Below are 19,048 nucleotides of genomic sequence, written 5' to 3'. Positions count from 1 at the left end.
AAAGAAATACATTTCAGTATATTATTTGTATGTGTGGTGAAAGTAGTCCGGAGGACTCTAACATTGGATTGGTTTTTACTTATGCCTGAAGCTTTATGATTCTTACAACTTGGGCGGGTGGCACTATTTAAAGCAGGGGTTCACAACTTTTTGGGGGCTGAGGGCTGCATTTGATGCTGACTCAGAGATCAGGGGCTGCATGTACACACATGCATACGTATGTGCTCATGTACGCGCATATACAGGTACACGTCCCAGCAATCCTGTTACAGTGGGGTGAGAACGGTCTGTATCAGGATTGCTGAGGGGAGGGGATGGACAACAGGCTAACAATCAGTGCTGGCAGAAACAGTGGAGGTGGTCAAGGCAGCATGGAGGGCCACAGTTAAGGCCTTGGGGGTGCAGGTTGGGTCTCAGGTTGTGTATCCTTGGTTTAAGGGATACTAGTCACATGAAAACTGAACAGTTCTTAGTTGGTCTTCCATTAATCCACTTCATGCATCTGATGGTTCTTGCAAATGACAACTTATGCTGTAATAAACTGCTTAGGGCTGAATTACACATTGCTTGATGTCATGTCTCTTGATGGTATTACAAGGAATTGAGTTCATTCATACATTGACAGGGCAGGCTGGCAGCCCTTTCCCCATGGGTACATCCCATGCTGCTCCAGTAATGTTTCAATCAGGGGTAGGCAACCTTATCCGGCTGTAGGCACATTTGGCAATTTGAAAACTGTCCCGAGCACCACCACAAAATGGCTGCCATGGGAGGCAAGGCAAAGGACAAGTAACCTGCCCAAAAGACTGTGTACAAGGCAGAGGTAGGGGCTGAGCCTCAACACTAAACAACTCCTTTGAACCCACAGATTTCAGCAAAGAAGAAACCTATTTCCCAGAAAGAAAACATGTTAATTCAAAAAATAGCACAAGGAGTAGAAAGTTAAGGCACCTTGTTGGCTACTAAGAAAGGTGGGCATCACATTGCCTACATTTGGTTTAAATAATATACTAATCTGGTTTCCCTGTCAATTCCTATGTTTGCCCCTTCCTGGGACTTGGCAGTTCTATGATGACACTTTCCTAGGTGATCTGTGCTTCCCATGTGATTCATTTATTCAAACATTAGCAGAGTTATGTAGGATCCAGACAGAAAGATGTTAAGTATGCCACCCTAGTATCTCGTAAGTAAAGTTGGGCCTCTGTGAAATGTAGATAAACTGCTCCTATTGTACAGGATTGGGTCTGTGGCAGTTTCAGATGATATGAAAACTTTGATCTGGGCTGGTTCCTTCTCACCCACAGAGAGAAATTCCGTGGGTGTGCATACTCAGAAAGCAAACAATGCATAATCTAAAATAGATGCTCTGCAATGTCTAGCTCAGTCTTCATTGTACTAACTGCACTTGATTTAAACACACATTGTGGGTCGGTGTTCTTATACCTCTACTTTTCTCAGTACACAAGAGACTACATAGTGCCAGATTAGTTGTTTAATTCCTGGTTATAAACTCTAACCAGGAAGTGGAGAGGAAAGGAAATGCAGGAAGAAATGTGTTTTGAATTTGCTTCCAGTTTTGCACAAGTTTGGGCTAATCTTTAGTTGACCATTAGTACACTCACCTAATCCTATTTGCTAAACTTCCATCTTTGTTGTTGTTGTTGTTGCAATCCAACCAAAAGGGAAATGTACATTTTCTTCTTTTCAGAAGTTACTGCTTATACATCAAGAGGGAGAAAATAGCACTGAGAATGTCTTTAATCTGGAGATTTTACATCTTCTAGATAAATCATTTTCTTGAAGCAGCATTTTCAAGTGTCAGCAACTCAGTTGCTCCTGAAGTCGACTCAAGTAGTATCAAGTTGTTCAAATACCTGTTCTGGTTCTATTAATAAGTGTGTACAATAATAACAATATTTGTTCAATAGATCCAACAGTAACTAGTACCCTTCACCTCCCCCCTTTATCACTCCCTTCCATTCACCCTTCACTCCATGTCCTGCTCTTGTGGTTGGGTCATTTAGGCCACAGCTAGACCTAAGGTTTATCCTGGGATCATCCAGGGTTCGCCCCTGCCTGAGCACTGGATCCCCTGTGTGTCACCTAGGCCACAGCTAGACCTAAGGTTTATCCTGGGATCATCCAGGGTTCGCCCCTGCCTGAGCACTGGATCCCCTGTGTGTCACCTAGGCCACAGCTAGACCTAAGGTTTATCCTGGGATCATCCAGGGTTCGCCCCTGCCTGAGCACTGGATCCCCTGTGTGTCACCTAGGCCACAGCTAGACCTAAGGTTTATCCTGGGATCATCCAGGGTTCGCCCCTGCCTGAGCACTGGATCCCCTGTGTGTCACCTAGGCCACAGCTAGACCTAAGGTTTATCCTGGGATCATCCAGGGTTCGCCCCTGCCTGAGCACTGGATCCCCTGTGTGTCACCTAGATGAACAGGTTTGAACCCTGGACGATCCAGGGATAAACCTTAGGTCTAGCTATGGCCTGAAATGTTCTATCTGGGGTGTGAGAGCTGTTCATGGAAAAGGAGCTCCAATGTGGCTGGGAAAGCATCTAAAGGCCACCTCCAGCACTAAGGAAATTGTGGGCATCTCTTTAAAGGCTTCCATGTTGTCCCTACACCTACACATCTCTCTAGCTGCTAGATAAGCCACATATATATTCTGAAGGGTATACCAGAGCTCCTGCTAGCCCAGAGCTATTTTGGGCCAAGTTTGGGGATGCCTCAAAGTACATTGTGTTTTTACAGATCAACATACCATTCTAGCAGAGGAGCTTCCACGCACCGTTTCTTTATTCATTTGTTACATTTTTATACCGCCCAATAGCCAAAGCTCTCTGGGCGGTTCACATCAATTAAAACCATAAAATACAACATCAGAAACACCATAAAAGTTTTAAAAATGTAAAACTACAATATAAAATAGAAGTAAAAACCCAAATAAAACCTAGCAGCAATATAAAGGTTTAAAATACCGTAACAGATTTAAAATAACAGAAACTGAAAGACTAAACTGTGACTAAAAGATAGTCACCTGGCCTCGGAAAGAGCATAACCCTGGCACCAGGTGAGCCTCTCCGGGAGTTAAAATTGGCAAAAGCAGGACAAGATGGCTGTCAGAGGATAGATAACACAGTTTTGAAGCAGAACTCGCTATTTTAGCACTTGAATCGACTTGCATGTAGGACAAAGGCAGCTGCTAGTGCCTCAACCTGTCTCCTTTCCTGACAAGTGAGGGGAAGAGAAAATCACGCTTGCCCAACTCTGACAAACAATATGAAGCTCCCTGGTTTCAGTTCCTTGCAACTGTGCTCATGAAAGAGGATATCTACCTCAAAAATGATATTGTAGAATTGGGAAAAGAGCAGAAAAGGGCAACTAAAATATCTGGGCGTGGGAGGCTGCAGCAACACCTCTAAGAAAAATGGTTACAATGGCCTAATCTATACCAAGCAGGTTGAAAGTGGTATGAAAGCGGTTTATAAAAGGCAGGAGCCTCACCAAACAGAATATAGCAGTATGAAGGCAATTTATGGTATGTGTCAATGGCCCCCAACAGTTGTCAGTGCACTTCAATACTGCTATAAAGCAGTAGTGTGGCTCCTGCCTTTTATATACCACTTTCATACTGTTTTCATAGTGCAATATCCTGCTTGGTGTAGATCTGGCCAAAGTCTGAGGCTGTTGAGCTTAGAAAAATAGTGAGTAAGTAGCGACATGATGGAGGTGTACAAAATTATGCATGGTGTGGAGAAAATGGACAGGAGAAGCCCCCCCCCCCCGGGTCCCGTCCTGTCTCATAATACTAGATTTTGGGGTCATCCCATGAGGCTGAATGCTAGGAGATTTAGGACAGATGAAAGGAAGTATTCCCCCCCTCCGAAAGTGCATAGTTAAACTATGGAATTTGCTTCTACAAGGTGTAGCTTTGGCCACCAACTTGGATGGCTCTAAAAGCAGACTAGACAAATGCATGGAGAGTAAGGATATCAATGGCTAATCAGAGGCAGTATGCTTCTGTATGTGATTTCCTGGTGAAAATGAGGGGGAGAGTAGTGTTGCACTCATGTCCTATTCGTGGGCTTCCCACAGGCAGCTAGCTGATTGGCCACTGTGCAAGCAGAGTGGTGGACTAGACAAGTTTTGGGTTTGATCCAGCATGGTGGTTCTTATATTCTTATACTCTTGCCTTCCTCTTCCCCTTTCTTATGCAAATGTCCCCTCGCTTCTTTGACTTGACATTTTTTCCTTTCCCTTATTTTAAGTACTGTGTAATGCTGTGTCTGCATTGGCAGTAACCAGCATTGTTCATGCTATCCAGGACTGGCTTGGCAAGCAGAGTTTAAAATTAGAGTTGGAAGTGAGTTTGTTATGAGATAATCTGATTAATATTGCCTATGATTAGAGGATCTATGCTGTGGAAGTGCTATACCATGGTTAAAGCAGGCTACAGGTAGGGAAAATCTGAATAGATGACAGAATGTACAAGACCACAGTTAGGCGATTATGAATCTTAAGATATCCACTGTGCCAGAGAAGGAACGTGAGAGTAGTATTTCCCATTATTTGCCAACATAAGGGCTTTTGAAATAATGCTCAGTGTGAAGACAAGGAGCACAGCAGCACTATGAAGCCTTTCTTGCAGTATTCTATCAGAAACATCATCATCATCATCATCATCATCATCATCTGTAAACAGCATTTTGGGGGCAAAACACACTCAGGAAGAAGCAATTTTCAGGACTGGGAGCATGTTTTGGAATGGGGCCCTAGGGCTGTTTTTTCCTCCAAAATAAACGTGCCAGTTAAGCCACCTCATGAAGTCTGGCTGTTCCTAGGGTGCAAGTGCTTCCATGGTCCAATTAACCTATTTCCACGTGACTCTACCATTTGGAGAATTCAATTCTCATTGCACGTAGCTGGGAAAATGTCATGGGAATTCACTGTTATTTAATGTCAGGCACGGTCTTGTTGCAAGATCCCTGCAGTCCACATGAACATACACGCCTGTTCCGCTGGAGGCATGTGCAGAATAAAAGAATCCAAGCATTTGAGGTGCCCCACACAAAGGAGATGGTTTTACAGAGAAACAGCAATACTGGCCGGACATTTTACTTCTATTGCCTGCTGCCTAATGAGCTTTGAATGATAACGATCTGCTCGGTCACCACAGCTTGTGTAAACTTCCTAGCTCACATTTATAGTTGAATATCAAAAGGAACCACAAAAAAATTCCATAGCTCTGTGTTGCATTTTCTCTTCAAAGGAACTGCAGTGCTGGTGGGTAAAATCATCCTGTGTAAATAAACACAGTGATATCTTATTGGACAAGCAACCTGGTGGCCTGCTGCATTTCCATGATGTATCTAGAAAAGGAAATCATGAGGAATGTTTTAGTTTGAAAAATGATTGTTCAGTGGTCTTTGTGTCTCAAACATATGGGTTATGCAAATATATGGGTTATGCACCTGTGCAGAACAGTCATTCAGAACACTCTAGAGCTAAACAGAGTTTTTGGTGGGAGTCCTGCCCGCTTCCTCTGCATGTGGTCTGGGCATGGCAGCTGCTATATATCTGAGGTGTCATGGTTGGCTCCATACTGTGGGGTTAGACCAGGAGGCTAGATCTCGATCATCCCAGAGTGCAGGACATGGAATAACGGGGCTGAAGTTACAGGAAGTCAGATTCCGGCTGGACATCAGGAAAAACTTCCTGACTGTTAGAGCAGTACGACAATGGAACCAGTCACCTAGGGAGGTTGTGGACTCTCCCACACTAGAGGCATTCAAGAGGCAGCTGGACAACCATCTGTCGGGGATGCTTTAGGGTGGATTCCTGCATTGAGCAGGGGGTTGGACTCGATGGCCTTATAGGCCCCTTCCAATTCTACTATTCTATGAAGTCTGGAGGACCTACTGTTCAATGGTGAAAGCTTTTTCAGTGCATCTACAGATTATACCCTTGACTACATCTACAAAATAGAGACATCTTCTCGAATGGGACTCATCTCACCTCAGGAGCTCGCTGTGGTTCACTCAAGATCAGGGGGTTGTGGTCCGAACAGGAGAGAAACCTGCATATTACTCAACTCAAGCTCCTTGCTCTTGCCAAATTCCTAAGGGTGATCGAATCACATGTCAAGGAGCAATCCATCCACATCACAACGGACAATAACACAGTTGTTTTCTATATAAAGAACCAGGGTGGGGGTTGGTGTGCCCATTGCCCCATTACCCCCAACCTTGCATATATGTATTTGTATGTTTTTTATCCTGGATGCTGCCTTGAGAGGTCTTTACCTATAAGTTGGCTTAAAATAATTTTAAATAAAATAAATATGTGGTTGTTATAGGACAAAGAAGAAACATGCTGATTTCTTTTTTGAGGTGGGATCCAGAACAGTGAAGACAGCTAGAGAGCTGGAGGTGGTTATACCAGACCCATTAAACTCGGTTCACTACAGTCTCAAAAATAGGAAAGAAAGGGCTCATCCTCATCTCCTCTCCCTTCCTAAAAGGTCTCTCCCACAATTCCCAGAATGGGCTTCCCCAGCTTCTAGGCCTGCTGTTTGATGCTGGCATGTGGGATGATCTGAGGGCTAGGGTCAGCATAGCTCTTTTCGGTGGTGGCTGGATGGTGCAACTTTACTTCATGGGGTACAGATATATTGTTCAAGCAAGAAAGGAAGAACAATGCCATCCAAGATGTGACAATTGCAAACTATATTTTCTTCACCCATAATGCATTGAGAAATGGAAGTATAGTTCATGGTGCAGGGTGTTTTCCTGTTGTATTTTTTTTTCTGTATGGTCCCCTGTCTGAATAGAGGAGCTAGTCACCATGGGAGATTTCCTCTGGTGACAAGGAAATACAAATATATTATTGCATGTTTGTGGGTCGGGTTGGTCTGGAAGGCTTCTCATGATCCTTTCCAATTCTGTGATTCTTGACTCTAAGATTTCTGTGAGTAAAGGTATTGGCTTGTGCTGGCTTGAGGCAATGTCTCTTAAGACCTGACAAAAGACCATAAGACTGAGGTGATGCTCAGTTGAGACCAAAGATGACCCAAGCATAGGTGGCAGAGATGAATCATCCTTATTTCCCTTCATAAGACAGGGGGGAGGTGGTGAGTCAAGTCTATATGTTAGAAAGTAACAAAAGGAGAAGACGTTGGGAATAAGTCTGTGATAGACGGAGTTGTGTTGTTCTACACCATAGATTGCAGCCTGGGACTTTGGGTAATCCTTCCTTAGAAAGGATCCAGTTTAAAATGCTACAGATAACAAAGATTCCAGGGGAGCTGTAATAATCTACGTTTCTTAAAAATGCTGTATGCTGTATGAAATGCTGTATGCTGTATGAAATGCTGTATGCTCCTGTGATCCTATCAGTGTTGGTATACAAATAAAGAGAAAAAGGCAAGAGACGGTCTTTCAGAACTTGGTTGCTGTACCACATTATCATCCCCACTAGGGGGAGTGTCGCGTGTGTTGCTCATGTAGGACAAACAAGGACCTTGCAGATTTTCTGAGGCTTTATATGGAGCTTTTAAAACCTTCAACGACTGTCTTCAATTAACTTTCCAAAGGAGGAAGTCTCCAAGGCCCTATCTGAACGTTTAAAGGGTTTGAGCTTGCTTCTGCTCCCATTTAAATTCCTGTCGAAGTTCCCATTGAGTTCAATAAGACTAAACTGGGTCCTTTTTTTGTTTCCATGGTAATAACCTTTCTTTATAGGTTTTCTCCTGAGTACTCCACCCAAGTTATCATGGTGTGTAGCTGCCAGACATTTAAGTAGGTACCACTAGGAAACAATATGTTTTTATGTGTTTACAACTAAAAATAATAATAGCCATCAAGACTATTTTTACATTTTCTGAGATAGTTCTTGCACATGAGTGGGATAGACATAAATGACTTAAAGTTATGATCTCAATGTAGGAAGTGTTCTATATATCCTGATGTTTGTTTTACTGCTGCATTCATAACTAGAATATTGTATGTTACTTCCATAATCATGAAACTGGCATTTTAAAAAATCTTTTCATAGTGTTTTTAAGAACGTAGCCATACAATTACATAGTTTGTATCTGATTTTATGAGATCTGTCCCTCTGTTATGTACTGAATTTTGCATTTTAAATGGAATTTTTTAATGCTTTTTCTAGAAAATTACAGAATAGACCCTTAAATACCCTTGTGTCTACTGTTTATGATGTTGATCCAGTAAACTTAATTATATCCAAAATACACACTGTAAACAGAGAAATCCCATCCTGCCAAGGCCTACTGTAAAATCCAGTGGTGGATACAAACTAAGAAATGTAATTAAAAGCCCAGTTCAAACAAATAGTAATTACACTATTTAATACATGCCTTTGGATGCATGTATGCATTTCTTAGTTGGTGTAGTTATATGTGGGGATTTGTCAAATGTGAGAAATGAAAACTATGCGAGATGGAAAGATCAATTCATGTAGTTAAAAAAAGCAAGAGAGGAGTTTCATTCAAAAGCTGTGTAGCAAAAACAGCAGGGACCCATTTTTTGCTTACTTGTAATGAACTAATTCTCAGTGACAAAAGATGACAAGACAACCTTTTGTGACTTGTTATGCATACCCAGGTCACATTTACTTCATTGATTAAGGGCACAATCCTAGGCATGTTTAGACAGAAAAAAGTCCTACAACTCCCAGCATTCCCCAGCCAGCATGGATACTGGCAGTAGGACTTTTTTCTATCCAAGCAGTCAGAGAATTGTACCTTAAATTCCACAAGCAACAAACATAACCAGGTATAGTACAGTCAAGGTGAACGGATGGTTAATTTGTGTGGAATGTGTGGGTAACATTTGTACTGCAATGACTGATATGCCCTGGAAACAAGAAAACTTTGGGGAGAAAAATGTCTGCGTCTCATTTCACAACTCTGTCTCATTCCTGGTTCTTTTCTTCTTAACTACAGAAGGATGAAAGGACGCAGGCCACCCTGCCTGCTGACAAGGAATATCTTCAGAAATTAAGTCTTTCGCAAAATATACGGTGTTAAGCAACAAGGTAAGTCCTGTCTCAAAAGTAATTTTCCAGCCCTGTAATCTTTGCTATTATATTTCCTTTCGATTTTAGAGCTAGAGATGTCAAATCCGTAAAGTCCAGATAATACACACACACACACGCACACACACAGGCAGCGGCAGGCCTTTCTTTTATTGCATAATAAGATTTTGCAATTCAACCTGTCCCTGTTCCCTTCCTCAGTGGAAAGTACCTTGAGCATGACGTCATCGACTGAAAAGGCGTTATCTTTTTCTCTAGCTGCAATAATCAATTTGAAACCAGAGCGGAGTGCCTTTCCTTGGCCTGGCTTGAAGTGAGCCATGGAGGAGGAGGAGGAGGGGCGGAATGCTTGAAGAAGAAGTAGTGGAGGGGGTGGGGTGAACTGGATGAAAAGGCAGGCTGTTTCATGGATGCCTTCCAGAATTGTGACTTGTGTGTGTGTGAGTGTGGTGGGGAGAGAGAGAGCGCGAGAGCGCTCGGGTGTGAGGGAAAGGGCGAGTGAGAGTGATCTCCATGACAACTAACCCAGCCAGTCTGTGGACTCTCTCCACAATCATTTGGGCTGAAATCTGTGCTGTGAAAGGTCATGTGAAGGAGTTGTGGGAAGCACAGCAGGTATTAGACGCCAAGCCATACTAGTTTTCCAGTGCCTCAGCTAATAGGGCAGCGCTTTTGTCTGGGAAATACAAAACCAAGAATGGCGTGGAAAGGAAACTACTTTATATGTCAGGTAATGAAAACGTTCACGTTCCCCTTCCTTCCTTCTTTCCTTCCTTCCTTCCTTTTTTCAAATTGTGTGTGTTTCTGTAGCATTTATTCTGAGCTAAATGTCAGCGTATGGTTGGAATGATGTCATGTCCTAGCAGTTGCATTTTGTTAAGCAAAGAGAGCAGAAATGGTGAACTCCCCCCATCCCCCCTCAACGTATAGACGTTTTTGACTCTTTGTTGACTCTTGTACTTGGATTACTTCTGCTTCATTATATGAAATATCCCAACAACAGGGGGGGGGGGGGGAGAGAGAGAGAGAGAGAGAGAGAAATTGAAAGAGAAACTTTCAGGAAAGTTTCTGGAGACACGCAGATGGCAGTCAAGTATAAATCCACCGCAATAATGATGATTACATTTAAGGTAATTATGCTACTGTCCTGGGTTGTCCGTTTCTGAGTGCTTCCTTAGTTTTTTCTGGTGAGGGATGTGCCTGAAGTGGCAATCTCGGACACACTTACTTGGGCGGAAACCCCATTGAAAAACAATGGTACTTACTTCTGAGAAGACATGTTCGTGCTGCATATGCACTCCAATGAGGAAATGGTGTGACAAAACATCTTAAGCCTTCATTTGGGATCTATGCAATAAAAAAAGAAGCGAGCATTATTTGCTTACTGCAACTGCTTCATTAATTTCCTTTTCCAGCAATGTGCGGAAAGAGATTTAGCAGAACCACCTATATTAGAGAGGTATCTGTAATTCATTGCAGGAGAAGTTGTATTATATGTTTGGTGCTGATATATGGTTTTAAATGAAGATGATTAAAAAAAAAGTAAATTCCTTTTTTGGGGGGGTTAAAATAGACATGCCCTTTAAACAGTTCGAGTTCAATTATGCTTTCCTTTATTTATTATTACAGGTCTTTGTTTGTTTATAATCTTCTCTAGTCTTTTTAATGGGAATACATTCTTAGTAATTTAGGGATTTGTGTGTGGGGAGTGTACATGTATTTTTAACACCTTTTATGGTAAATTCCAAGTGGGTGCAGATGTAAGTGGAGGCCAAAAAAAAAAAAAAAATCATTTCATATGAGCAGTTAAAGACTTACAAGAACTGCCTCAAGCTGTGCTTTTTATAACTGGTACCTTTGGTGGAAAATATCAAGTCATTTAGGGCGCAGCCTTATATATGTTTAGAAAGAAAATGCTGGGGAATGCTAGGAGCTGTAGGATTACTTTCAGTCTAAAAATGCATAGGATCGCACCCTAAATGTTGCAGTGCCTGTCTGATAACATCAGATCACCTCATCCTGTGAAAACTCTTCTGTCTAATATGTGACCAAAATACACTGGACTGATAATAATGATTTGAGGTTTCTACTGCTACTCTTTGGAAGTTCAACTAAGGACAAGATCCCATTGTTTGACTTTTGGTGACTGTATGAAGATGGGCTACTTATACATGGATCCTCAGAATAGCTCTCTGCAGTTTCTGTTGAAAGGTATGATCTTTCTGCAGGTGAAAGATTCTGAGGGTTGGAGCCCACTGTCTGCTAAACCGTCTGTCCCTCCACCCCTTTATTTTAGCAGAGATGGGCCATTTAAAATTCTGAGTTAATCCAAAATTCATACACTCAGCAGGATCACCAACCAGCAGGATCTGTAGAAACATGTTGAATTCTGTTTCTTTGTATATGTGTTTGATGTAAAGAATATGGTAAATAGTGACTTTTGTATAACTGAGGTTAAGGTAATAGGAAAGATGGGAGATTCTTGCTGGAATTTAACAGATACGTTCTGTTAACAGAACGTTACATTTCTGTAATCGGTAGATATCTTCCATGGATTCAGATCAAGCCTTTGTTCGCCACAGTTTCAGATTTTACTGGGGAACTAGCATGCAAGCATTTAACTTTTCTTTGGAAGTTCTCAAACAGAGTGTCTTTTGTGTCCCATCACACAATGAAAGACACTTCTGATTGGCTTCAGTGTGCATGCTAGCCTAGTTCAAACATGCTGATGAGGGCCTATTTCCGCTTTCTCTTGGTATGACTACAAGAAAGAAAAGTTGGATTGGTTGTAAATAATAAAGATATTTCAAAAGATATATAGAATATGCCTCCCATCTATCAATTTATTATAGGCCTCTCTCCCTGCACACTTTAAAACATATTTCAGAAAAGTTAAGAATAAAACCTCAGGTCCCATTATCTGATCTATTCAGAGTTAAATTCAGGAGATAGGAACGGAATGTTACGTGATGTAATTCTGTCATGTACACAGTGGTTTATCATTGTCCATAAAAAGAATGTGTTCTGCTACACTATATAACATTTAGTGTTACATATAAACCTTCTTTAGGTGTTCTGTCCAATTGGTGCCAAATGCTGGAAGGAGCTTCTGGGGATGTGCCTGGCTAGCTCTACCCATTGCTGCTGGATTGGCTTTAGGGGACCTATGCATATACAACCATACTTGCATAGGCCCTGTTTAGACTGATGCCGATTGTGCCCTGGCTGGGGTGTGTGACCAGCACATGTATTAATGTCTAGGGTGCAGTAGTGAACACCTGAACAGGGCTTATATGTATTGTCAATTATATGTACAATGGATATACAAACCAAAATGTAATTATGCCACAGAATTTGGATTTAAATCAATTTAGTCCTCTAGATGTTGAAGAGTATTTAAACAAAAGTATTGCAGTGAAACTGGACTTTGGAATCAAGAGAGCGCATTATCAGTGTGCATGATAAGAAAATGTGTAAATCTACTGAAAATCTACAGAAAATGTAAATTCTAAAATTTTGAGGGATTTTTCTGGTTGCCTGATCTCCAAAAAGGACATGATAGAGCTAGGCAACCAAAACAATGAAGGGGCAACCAAAATGATCTGAGGGACATTGAAGGTATTTGGGGCTTTTTAGTGTAGAAAAAAATGTGTAAGTGAGGGGAGAGGGGAAGCATGAAAGAAGTTTTATAAAGCATGACAATGTGTGAAAGAGAGGGTAGTGATTTTTGCCTCTCCCTCATATTGTTAGAAGGTGGGGCCACCCAGTGAAATTGACTGGCAGTATGTTCAGGACAGACAACCTGCAAATAATATAACATTTCAGAGGAGATGATGGTGTTAGTTTAGATAAATTTGTGGAGGATAGATGTTTTTTAGTGATATTAGCTTTGATATCTAAATGAGCCTTCCATGTTCAGAGTGGAAGCCACTAGATGGTCTCAAATTGGGAACTTTAGCAATCTGTCCCAAGTGTCCCCCTGTCCATGGGCCAAGGCAGCAAAGTGGGCTGGTAGTTGCAGCACTAAGGAAGTTCCAGGTGAGCAACTTGTAAGCATGTTGCAGGCGTTTGAGAAGGGGGGGTCAATTCTAGCAGACACCCCCCCCACTTGCTCAGCCTCCCAGGCTCTAATCCGTGGACAGCGCCATTTATCCACCCCTGTTCAGCTCTCTGGACAAGCAGCTGTGTGGTCCGCAGGTGCCCAGTGCACACACCCGATCACTCAGCAAGCTGCCATTTTACATAAAAATGGTGGCTCGTTGTTTTTCATAAATGCCCATTTTGTTCTGCCTTTTGTTCTGTCTCAGACAACAGTGGTGGTGAGAAGAAAGAGCAAAAGATACCACTGCCTAGTTGCTCACTGGTTCTCTGTCTGACAAGTAAGCAAGTGGTAGCAATGATGAGGAACAGGAAGAGGAGGAGGAGGAACAATAGCAGCTGATGACAATGACAGTGATAAGGTAGACCCATTGGAGAAAGGGCTCATTGCAGGCATCTTTCCCAAGGGCCCTCAAAAACCTGGAGATGGCTCTCCTAGCAAATACTCTTTGCCCCTTATAAAAAGCTTAATTCCCCTGTACTACTACAAATAGAAGAAGGCAAGTCCTGGTATAAAGTTGGCTATAATTTAGCACATCAAAAGGTTTACAGTTAGGCTGAATTGAATTTCAAGTATGTTCTTTGTGTTTGATGTGTACTTTAGTAGATCCCAAATACTTGTTTCATCAATGGTGGAAAATACAACATTAGTACATATGGTCCATTAAGAACTGAGGAAATGTATTCTAGTTCTGCCACCAGCATTGAAGACAGTGGTGCTCAAAGCGAGGCTGGCATCCAGAGACAAAATATGTATGTGTGGAAGAGATCTGTGCATATGTCAGGAACACTGCTGCCTGATTTTGCTGCAGCATTTCTCACTGCTGAAGAGACATTCTGTGTTTTAACATCACAGTGGTTTCTCTGTTGAGCTGTGGGAACTGACATAGCAAAACAAGGAAGCAAAGCTCTAACTGCATGCACAATCCTAACCTCCACCCCCACCCCTTACCTCTTCCTCCTTTTGGTCCTGGCCAAAGAATAATCCTTCTGGGAGTGTAATTTAAGATGTATCTCTGCATGAAGTGAAGAACAAGGAAGTCTCCTTTATATGACAGTAAAAATAAATGTGTCAAGAGTGAATACTCTACAATTGCTCCCTTTTAAATCTAACCCTGAAAATGTAGTCCTTATCTAGCACTGCATCCACAAAATGTATAGATTACACTACTGCTATAACACTGCTAATGCCAAAGCCACCCGCGTTTCTCCCAGAAGGCTTTCCGAACTGTGAGCGAACATTGGCAAAGGGTGATCCCATTTTAGGGCTGGCCATAAATTTTTGGCTGTCCAAACTGAAAATTCTGCTGATGTTTCCTCTGCTCCTAACTTGATCTTTCAATTCTTTAGTAGTAATAGGAATGCTACTTTTCAAATGGTACTGCATACACATTGTACCCATATGACACCATTTTGAAAGTGCCAACCCTTACTTCTGTCTCTTTAGTGATAGAGCACAATGGGTAATGCACCCTCATACATATGTATATGCATTTTATAAATAGGACTCATGAAGGCAATAGACCCCTTCTGTTCCCTACTGGCATCCGCACTGTTAGCTTTTAAGTGACACATTTATGGGCTGTCATAATTTTGCATAACTTTGCTAATGTTATCTCACTTGGGCTGTCATGTCTTACTTTTGTTGAGGGATGTAGCTGGGTGGTGCAACGTATCTTCCTATTAAATATATATTTGCAAATTGCAACTGTCAACTTTATTAACGAACAATAAGCATATCACAGAAGGAAAGATGGAAAGAGGCCACCAATGTAGATGGGATACTGGTGGGGCAGACTTGAGCTAAATTGCTAAGAAAAATGGCATTTGTAGAACTAAACAAATGCACTGCTGTTTGGTCATATGGTTGATGCCTAGTGAGCATGATCTAATGCAGAATTAGGCACACTGAAGTTAATTGAAATCCATGGGCTGAGGCACATCTAATTCTGTATAGCAGGGTTGGGAACCCTGTGGCCCACCAGATATGGTTGAACTTTAACACCCAATATTCTTGACCATTGGCCATGCTGGGAGTTGGAGTCCAACAACATCTGGAGGTTTTTGATTCATAGGATATAGTTTTTTACTTCCACGGTCTTGAGTCATCCAAGTTAGTTTTATGATTCCCCCTCCCCCCTCCTGAATGTCTGGAATAATTCACCTTCCTCTCCCCTGGTCTCTATTTCTCATATGTAATTTGGATAATCAAAAGCTGTATTCTAATAGCCCATGGATTAGTCCATTACAATTATTAGGTATGAAAAATCATTCTCCAGTGCAGCAGTTTGGACTGAACATCCCTTCCAGTTCTATGATGTTCTGTTTGATTGAATAGTATTTCCCACCTGCGATTTCTGCAGCTCTCATATCTTACTTAGGAAAGTAACACGAATGACAATTTTAATATTTCTTCAATATGATTTCCATATGCCCACGCTAAGTGAGTGCATACCAAATGTCGTTTACATGTCTCTGTATAATATTTCCAGTGGGAAATTGAAAACATTACTGAATCACAGTATTTTATAGCCACATTAGTAATAAAAATGTAGGTGATGTACAGTCATCCACTTTGTAAATAAAAATATAATATGTGTAGTTGTAGACCTTATATATTATAGATTCAGTATGAAGGAACCAAATAGAATTTAACACAAGTAGAATTGGTCATACTGTTATCTCAGTTTTACATATGAAACCAGTAACTTGACATTTTAAATAAATAGAAATGTAGCAATGTAATGAACATATAATGTTATCCCATTTCTCTTATGGTGATACAGTGTATGTATGTATCACTGATATTTAAGGCCTGAGATTATAGTTCCAAACACTTGTAAAACAGTCACACAGAAATCAATTGGTCTTGTTTTTGTGTAACCAAAGTTAGGATTGGGGAATAAGCTGCCAAATGCTAACTCAAGTAAATATGAGCTCTGAAGAGGTTTGCTGACAACATAACTTAACCATTTGTGAGGAACAAGTAAAAGCAGTGTTGGTCTTCATAGTTCCTGTTGTGAATAGCTACACTAAAGCAAATTAGAATACATTTTAAGCAGGGGATTATATAGAGTTCTTTTCTTATTTAAAATGCCATGCTGAACTGAAAGATTGTGACATCCTGGAGCTGGGGTAAACAGGGCAGGACAGTTCTGTGTGTACAGTCATCTGTATATTCCTGCTCATTCATACGAAAGCTACGTGAACACAGAGTTGAGAGGAAACTGGTGTTCAGCTAAGTAGCCCTTTGTAGTGTGGGAACATGCACTTTGAAATTATGAGGGGTGAGAGAAAGTGGGGACAGAGGAAGTTGAAGGAGACCTCTTTTTGTCAGCCATGTTGGTGGTTGTAACGGTTTCATTCCTTACAGTAAGAGCTGTGTAGGACCCTGCTAGTGGTAACCAGTGATTGAGAGCCAGTGTGGTGTAGTGCTTAGAGTGTTGGACTGGGACTTGGGAGACCTGGGTACTAGTCCCACTTAGCCATGAAGCTCGCTGGGTGACTTTGGGTCATTCACTGATGCTCAACCTAACTATTTCATAGGGTTGTTGAGAGGATAAAATGATGATGAGAACCATGTAAGCTACTTTAGGTTCATTGCAAGAAGGAAAAAGGCAGGATATAAATGCAAAAATAAATAAATCCCTGTTCTTGCTTCTATTATCTTTGGCCTAATCCTTTGGTGAACTTATGACATTGGTTGCTGTTGTGATAGAAGGCAGGCTCCTGCCACAGCCACCAAGCAGAGCAAGCTCTGGCATTTTTCATACACATTTGTACGAACTTAGGTCTCTTGTATAGGTTTTAAATATTTTCAGATTTTCTTTAAAAAGAAGAAAATTCAGGGTAAAAGTAAAGCCAGCACCTTGGAAAGTGAAGAACTAATAGATCTAGCTACCTCTTGATATGGAGCATGCCAGCAGGTTGTAAAATATCTTCTTCAACAAGTATTATTAATGAGTGCTTGTTGTGATCGCAATTTTAAGAGAACCTGGCTGGAGGTGGGATGTTTGGTTGCCTCTGGCAGTTTTGTAAAAGTTCAGTTTCATAGTAATTTGTACACATAAACTTCACATAACATGTGTAAATAAATAAAGTGAATTTTCTTTCACAGAGGTGATAATTCTAAAGCTGTCTTGTACTTTTCTTGACTTCTAAGTCAAGGAATGATGTACTTCTACAATTACAATACAGTTACATATTTCTACAGTTACAATACAGTTTCATATTTCTTTCAGTTATTTACAGAAGGCACCGGATTGTCACTTGAGGAAATGTAATGTTCCAGAATGAGGATCTTGCCTTCCTAGTGGTGTGGGGACCTCTACCAGTCTAGTGATAGAGTTGTCTTTGCTGTCCATTGATTTGTGTTCTGTATACTCCAGGAAATAAAGGCAGACTGCTCACTTGAGGGAATGGTACTAAAGGCAAAACTGAAGTACTTTGGCCACATAATGAGAAGACAGGATACCCTGGAGAAGAGGCTGATGCTAGGGAAAGTGGAAGGCAAAAGGAAGAGGGGCCGACCAAGGGCAAGATGGATGGAGGATATTCTGGAGGTGACAGACTTGACCTTGGGGGAGCTAGGGGTGGCGACAGCCGACAGAAAGCTCTGGCATGGGCTGGTCCATGAAGTCATGAAGAGTCGGAAGCGACTGAACGAATAAACAACAACAAAATGTACTCATATGCCTTTGTTTTGTCTGCCTCACACAGTCACTCTCAGCCAGAAACTGAGATTCCCTCATAATTGCTTTTATTCTTGACATTCTTCTTGACCTCCCATGTGTTCCATTAGCAGCATCAAGGACATTTAGACCTCTTTCTCTGTAAATGAGATATTACCAGGGTAGTCTGGATCACATGTGTGAATGAGGGAGCTTCCTGGATGGTGCCACACCAGTATTCAAGAAAAAGAGACCCTTTCAGACCCTTTATTTATAATGTGAAATGTTTTGGAACTTAGTTTTTCTGAGTTCTATGACATATTTTCTATGACTAGAATTTAATACTTAGGGCTCCTTCCATTCATGCTCATAAGAGGCTGCAAACAACCAGAAAAGTTTAAGTGGGACCTCCACAGTGGAGCCATATTATGCATTTTCAAACATGCTATCTGATTAATCTGTTTCAGCAGGTTATTTGAAGGAGCACCTATATCTGTATGAATCTGCCCACACTTCGAGAATCTCTGGAGGCCCTACGCAGTGGCCCACCGCTAAGATCAATAGGTTGGCCAGCAGTGGAAACAGGGCCTTCTCTGTGGTGGCTCTGCCCTATAGAATTCCCTCCTGAGAGATATATGGTTGGCTCTGTCTGGTTTTGTTTGTTTGTTTTGTTTTTTGGCTTTTAACTGAAAGGTTTTTTTAAAAAATATACATGCTGCTTTTGGCTTGTTTTAACAGGTTCATGCTTAAATTTGTTTAAAATTGATTCATAATGTTATATTTTATTGATATATTTTATATTGTAAACCACCTTGAGAAGACTGTAGTATTAAAAGGCAGCTAAAAAGCATTAAGGAAATACATAAATAATCTCTATGCTACAGCAATGTCTATGGCACTATTCTGTGAATCACTTTATGGGCAACTGAAGAGGCTAAATTTGGAGAACAATAGATCAGAAATTATTCACTTGATATGGCAAAATAGCCTGAAGGCCACCTTTTTTTTTTAGGAGATTCACTTAACTTTTAGGAACAGGAACAAGTTACAGGGGGGAAAATGAACATACAAGATATATTATACAAACAGCTGTTTCCTTAAAGTATTTCAATATAGAGATCAAATCAAATTGTAAATAGTGTAAATTCTAGCACAGGCTGTGTTAGAATAGCCTTTCTGCTACAGTTCTTAACAAGAGAAATACGCAAGGTGCA

At 41.2% G+C, this 19,048-nt stretch overlaps 1 protein-coding gene across 4 annotated transcripts in view; it reads left to right on the top strand.

The window, feature by feature from the left end:
* Window positions 1-8,987: 8,987 nt before the first annotated feature.
* The window catches only part of DENND2B (DENN domain containing 2B), a 140,668-nt gene continuing 130,607 nt past the window's right edge, over window positions 8,988-19,048 (top strand). For 3 of the 4 annotated variants that reach the window (XM_063117254.1, XM_063117251.1, XM_063117253.1), the window contains exon 1: window positions 9,357-9,796. The gene's annotated coding sequence lies outside the window, so the exon portion shown is untranslated. Of the gene's footprint in view, window positions 9,067-9,356; window positions 9,797-19,048 lie in introns of those variants that run through there. The other variant, XM_063117252.1, reaches the window with a different exon arrangement.

This window comes from Elgaria multicarinata, chromosome 2 (assembly GCF_023053635.1).
Source record: "Elgaria multicarinata webbii isolate HBS135686 ecotype San Diego chromosome 2, rElgMul1.1.pri, whole genome shotgun sequence".
NCBI lineage: Eukaryota > Metazoa > Chordata > Lepidosauria > Squamata > Anguidae > Elgaria > Elgaria multicarinata.
Note: the sequence above shows the minus strand (reverse complement) of the source record. Positions and strands in the feature narration are given on the sequence as shown.